Here is a 6850-nt window from a genome sequence, read left to right as displayed (position 1 = left end):
TCACGGCCATTTGCTTAACAAGATCCTCCAAGGATGGTCCGGAAGGTGCAGGGGCAGCCACTTGAGGTGAGTTCTATTGTTGGCTGGATTGTGGATTTCCATATCGAAGGTTGGGATGGTTCCTCCAATTGGGATGGTATTCGTTGGTGGACAGGTCAGGAGTGTTGTTGTACCTGTTTTGATTGTAAAGGTTGGCTGCATAAGCTTGTGGCAGCTCAGTAATGGACTCGTCTCTCAGAATCGGACAAGTATCGGTCGGGTGCTCAGGAGAAGTACAACTGCCACACAAAGTTATTGTTTGAGGTTTTGCTACTGGCAGCTGTTTGACTAAGGCAGTGAGTTCGTCAATTCTGGTCTCTAAGGCTTTGTTAGAAGAAACTTGAATTTGACTCACGCCTTTTCTTTGCACAGAATTGTCCCTAGTGGTGAACTGTTGAGAATTAAGAGACATATTTTCAATAAGGGCTTTGGCAGCAGCTGGAGTTTTATCGACTAATGCTCCACCACTAGCAGCATCAAGAATGTTCCTGTCCATCGGTAGCAACCCCTCATAAAAGTATTGGATGAGGAGTTGCTCAGTGATCTGGTGTTGAGGGCAGCTAGATACCAAGTGCTTGAATCTCTCCCAATACTCGGTCAGCGACTCATTGCCTTGTCTAATACCACAAATCTCCTTTCTTATTGAGGCAACTCTGGAGGCAGGAAAATATCTTTCCAAGAACACTTTTTTCAGGGTTGTCCAACTTGCAATTGAGTTTGGCTCGAGATAATAAATCCAATCCTTTGCTGCACCCTGCAATGAGAAAGGAAAAGCTCGAAGTTTGATATGGTCTTCAGTTATTCCTTCAGGCCTCAACGGTGTAGAGCACACAACCTAGAATTCTTTGAGATGTCTATGTGGATCTTCACCTGTAAGACCATTAAACTTTGGCAACAAGTATATTAAACCCGATTTTAATTCAAAAGAAACAGCAACAACATCATATTCAATACACAAACCATTGTAATTCACATCAGGAGCAGCTAACTTCCTTAAGGTTCTATTATCAGCCATTGTCAAAAACAAACATAATGAAGGAAAACGATTAAAATAAATTTAGAAAAATAAACTAACACCGAAATTAATTTAATAACGTCATTTAAAATTTTTGAGAATTTTTTCGGAATTTTCTAAAACTATCAAAACAGAAAAAAAATCATAAAAAATAGAAAAATAAGGAATTTTGATTTTTTAGGGTGTCGTCCACTATTTAGTTTCTAAATAGAGGCTTTTGATCCTTGATTTTTTCCTAATAAATCGACAAAAAATCGGAATAATCTGACACGATTTTCCTAAAAACAGATTTTTTTCCTAAACCGCAAAAACACCCGAACGCAAGTTGGACGAAACTGCGAGGAAACTAGGACCTATACGCTTAGACACTAAACCTATGACTCTAAAAACGATTAAAAGAAACAAGAATCCCCGGCAACGACGCCAATTTGATCCGCTGTCGCGCGCGGATCAAAACGAGTAATTTTGTAAAAGCGTAATACAACGACAATTAAACTCGGATATCGTCTCAAGGATTCTTGTTTGTAATAATTAAACGTAATCGAATGGGGGGTTGATTTGATGTTCAATTACAAAAATGCAGAAAATAAGTGATTATGAAAAGTGATTATTTGAATAAGCTGAAACGAATCAACCCACTATATCATCTTCCGACTTATCATTGATCCCTATAAAATTCCAATTCCCTAAACGGGTCTGATCCTATTCGATTACAAAAACTACTGACAAGCGCAATAACAATTATACGAAGTCTGTCCCTGAATTCTGAGTAAAGCAAACGGATTAAAACTATTGCGAATTAAGCAAACGCAATATGATCGAACGCGATAATGCAAAAGCTACACTAATCACGAAATTGATTCAAAAGCAGACAACAATCAAATTAAAGAATTCTATCATGTAAAAACAATTAAATTAAGCAAGTAATTGTGATTATAGATATAATTCAAAGGAACAGATTAATGGAAAATTATAAAAGAACCTCAAAGTGGCATCCGATTACAGTGAATTGATTCTTGGGAAATTAGTTCTCCATAGTCATTCTTTGCAAGCTCTCAAATTCGTACATGAACCGTGATTTTCCCGTTCCCATTCCCAATGGTGTACGGCTGCTAGACCTAGGGGAAAACAAAGACCCGTTTTACAACTCAACTGGGTCGACCCAGCCCACTACAAATGACCCAACAAAAATACAAATAAAATTCTGCAACTTCAATAGACTTTCTGGCCCTGCTACAGTCCGATTCAGCTCTCGACTTCTGAACAAAAGTTGTAGATCTTTTCCTTAGCTTTCCAACGCATACTCACAAGCCTCAATCTGATAGTCGTAGCTCAAGATATGATTTTTCTCGTGAAAACTGCTAATGCTGAAAATATAATGCGAAAAACAAATAAGTGCAAAAATAAGATAAATTGTAAAAACACATTAAAACATGAAAATAAGTAAAGCAAACCAAAGAAATGCTTAAGTACAAACATGGAAGAACGTGCATCAAAATGCACTGATCATCTCTCTATTCATCTCTGGCAGTTTTTCTCCATTAGATGTCTAAACCCAATAATTTGACCTAAAACCCATTGTTAGGAATATATTATACAATTAATGAATACCAAAATTATATCAAAGCTAGGTGTGTACATAGTTGGTCAATGCATATAAAGTACAACAAGGCAAAGCTTATCAATTATATCTCTTCATATGGAAATTGTTATCAATTGTATTAATGGGTTTTTATTATAAGCAAAATATAGGCTAGGCTTTCAATGCATATATTCTTGTATCAATTTTTAGTTTATACAGTACGTGTATCATGTATATATGTAATGTAAATCACATAAAGCAAAGACAACATTCTGATACAATAGTTATTCCTCATTTACTACATATTGAATTGTTTCTATTATTTATATGGTATCAATATTCTTTCCTGGTTAATATTCATCACTTTGCTTGTTTTCTTATTCATTGACACCCTTGTTTTCATCTTTCACCATGTCTATTATCCCAACCCCAATAATTATTGTTCCTTCTTCTGCAAATCCGCCCATCACTGATCACTCAACAACAACCTCAAACACAAATCCTTGTGTTATTCACCATTCAGATAATCCTTCAACTGCCCTTGTTACCTATTTACTTACTGGTGATAACTATGGTTCATGGAGTCACAAAGTTACAATGGCACTTCATGTCAAAAATAAATTAGGTTTTGTTGACGGGTCACTTACCAGTCGGAAGAAGAAAGAAGACATTCTTAAATGGCAACGTTGCAACGATCTGGTTGCAAGTTGGATTCTTAACTCAGTTTCAACCGAGATTCATCCTAGCATTTTGTACGCTGAAACTGAAGCACACAACTGGTCCTATCTAAAAGACTGTTCTCTCAATCAAGTGCTCCTAAAATATATCAATTGAAATATTCAATTTCTGCCCTTAAACAAGAAGGCATGTATGTCTCTCTTTATTTCAGTCAACTCAAATCTCTTTAGGATGAACTCAATTATATTGCTCCTATCAATCCATGTATCTGAGGTAATGCTAAAAGCATTCTTGATAAGCATAATCAAGATCGTGCCATGGAATTCCTTCAAGGAGTTTATGACCATTTTTTGGCTGTCCGCAGTCAAATTCTTCTGATGGATCCATTTATATCAATTCAGTGTATCTATAATCTAGTTCATCAGGAAGAAAAACAACAAGAGATCATTTTTCGCCCTCTCCTTGCTGAAGAATCAGTTGTGCTCCATACCTCTAAAGTTTCATATCGCACTCAAGGAAAACGTCAACGTCCTTACTGTGAACGCTGCAATAAGTATGGTCACACTATTTCTACTTGATATCAGATTCATGGTTTTCCAAATAAGCCACAAAAGAAATCAGAACCATCATCATCCTTTTCTATTAATCAACTGTCAAGCGCACAATATCAAAAACTTCTATCTCTCTTAGCTAAAGAAGAGATAGTGGGACCATCATTGAACTTGGCAGGTACAACCTTTACTTGTATTCCTTTTTCATGGATTATTGATTCTGGTGCTTCAAACCAAATTTGTACATCTCTTTCTTCATTTTCTTCATATTCTCCCGTTCATACTCATATCTCTATTCAACTGCCTGATGGTTCTCAAGCGCTTATGAAACACATAGGCACCAATAATTGTTCACCACTACTTACACTTAAGAATGTTTTCCACATTCCGACTTTCAAATATAATCTATTATCTATCTCACAATTAACAAATCAATAAACTGTGATGGAATTTTCTCATCTCCTAGTTGCATTTTTCAGGACCGAGAAACGAAGAAGATGATTGGTCAGGGTAGTTCTCAAAATGGACTCTTCTATCTAAATGATACATCGATATCAAATAAGCATGGCAAGGATCACCATTGCCTTAGTCATCCATCAAGCTCTTTTTTTAGTTCTAAGCATTGTAATAAGTTTGACCTATGGAATCCACGCTTAGGTCATCCATCGTTGTCTCGTTTTAATTTCATTGTTAAAAATCCTCCAAATTTTAAAGCAAATAAAGACTTTATTTGTGAAATTTGTCCGCGTGCAAAACAACCACGTTTACCTTTTTCCTTAAGAACTACTTATTCATCTCATTGTTTTGAATTAGTTCATTTTGACATTAGGGGTCCATTCTCTATACCATCCAACAATGGATCACGTTATTTTCTAACAATTGTCGATGATTATTCACGATGTACTTGGTTGTATCTAATGCAACATAAATATGAAACATTCACTATGTTAGTTCATTTTTTTACTCAAATAAATTGTTAATTTAACACTAAAGTCGATCAAATCAACTCTGGTGTAAGACCCCAATTTTGACCCTAAGATCCCTCATGTTATCTCATCATATGCATTAGCATTGGGATCACACATTGACATTCTCCTTACCCCTCCATTCATTGGGTTTGCATTAGGAGAGATCACCAAGCACATCTTGATTGTATCATTGTTTTTCATTATTTACTAACCAAAATCCCAAAAATATGTCAATGTATAGTTTGTTGCTTTTGTAGGAAATGTGTATGCTCACCTATGCCCCATCAAGCTCATATCTAGGGTTTAAGACCCTCAATACAAGGAGCTCAATCAAGAATTTCTTTACATTGGTGCTAAGCATCATATATGGATCCCCATGATCTTCAATTGTTATTTTGATCAAGGAATCATCAAGAGTTTGGAGTTTGTTTGCCTTGGAAACCCTAATTCATCTGGGTATCTTGTGTGACTTCTTCAATAAGTTTCTTCAACAATTGATCAAATATTTCAAGTGATACTTCATATTATGCATATATAATCCTCCATGTGTCCCAAAAGTCAAGAGAATGCCAAGCTAGCAAGATGGTTCATGGTGGTTGACTAGAGAAAGTCAACTAGTCAAAACTGGAGTTCCTTAGACTCTATCTCCTATAATTTTTGTCATATGAAAATTATTCCAAGATAAATGTTACTCAAAATGACATTCCAAACAAATTTCATGTTAAAGTCAAGAGCTAGTTTTGCTTGGAAAGTCATTTTTTATAGTGAAAGATTATAGGTCATTTTGTCTAAACCCTAGTTTAGAGGTCAACTTCCCAAGACCATAACTTGCTCAATTTTTATGATATGAAATCCATTAAAATTTCATGATAAAATTCAAGATGTCTAATTAAACTTTTATTTTTGTAGGAAGTTGAAATTCAACTTGCAAATGCATGTGCCAAGAGGAAAAATTATAGGTCATTTTGGGCAAATACCATTGAACAATTGATTTTCCTCAACTTCTAAAATGCATAACTCCTTCATTCCAAATCCAAATGAGGTCAAATTTGTTACAAAATTTAAGAGGTTTGAAATATTTACAACTTTGATGAAGGAATGTTTCTCATTTGAAGTCCATAGAAAAAGTTATTCAAGGTGGAAGAAGTGGACATTTGACTTGGGACTTAGAAATTTTTCAAATATGTTTGATTTCCAAAACTTTCACCTCAAAATTCATCATGATCTAAGCTTCAAATGAAAATGTGTTCAACATGAAAGTTGTTCCCCTTGATCTCACCTTTCTAAAAAGTCCAAGATCATCTCATTTGGCCCAAGGATGAAAGACTTGAGCATGGGTGCAACATGAAGAACCATCTGGATGATTTCCACTTCCACATTTCATACACGATTGCATGGCTTTGTAACATGATTTCAGCATGATCCTCACTCATTTTTGGACCTAATTACATCACTTGATGGGCCTACCACATGCCCATGCAAGCATGCAAGGGAATTTCTCAAAATTGGCCAAAATTGGAAGTGTGTGGAAATGAATCTCCTTTGCTATAAATACGACCCTCATTGCTTAGAATTAAGGACCTCATGCCCAAGCTTTGAACATGCAATCCCAAACCCTCACCATTGAAGGATAATCTTGAAGGTTTTCTTTGAAAATCGAGTTTCAAATCTCCACCTGTTTTGAGGTTGAAACTCCAAGAGTCCAGACCTTTTCTTGATCCTAATCACTTCCAACAAGCATCTGATGCAAGGCCAAGCACAATTGGAATCAAGATCATACCAATTTGAAGCTCAATTGAAGGTGAATTTTTAGAATTTTCTTCTCTTCGATTCTCCCTCAATTCTTCACTACTCTTTGTGATTTTTGGGTGTCTGAAGTCCTATCAATATAGGCAAGAAGATTGAGTTGCTTTGAGGTCAAATCGAAGCAACTCAGTTCATGATCCTCAAAATTCAAATCCCTATATCTTTGTTTTTTTATTTTGGTGATGGTTGATGGTGGACTAGTCCGGTGAGG

This window comes from Lathyrus oleraceus, chromosome 5 (genome assembly GCF_024323335.1).
Source record: "Lathyrus oleraceus cultivar Zhongwan6 chromosome 5, CAAS_Psat_ZW6_1.0, whole genome shotgun sequence".
NCBI classification, from domain to species: Eukaryota; Viridiplantae; Streptophyta; class Magnoliopsida; order Fabales; family Fabaceae; genus Lathyrus; species Lathyrus oleraceus.
The sequence above is the reverse complement of the archived record's forward strand: the minus strand, read 5'-3'. Positions refer to the sequence as shown.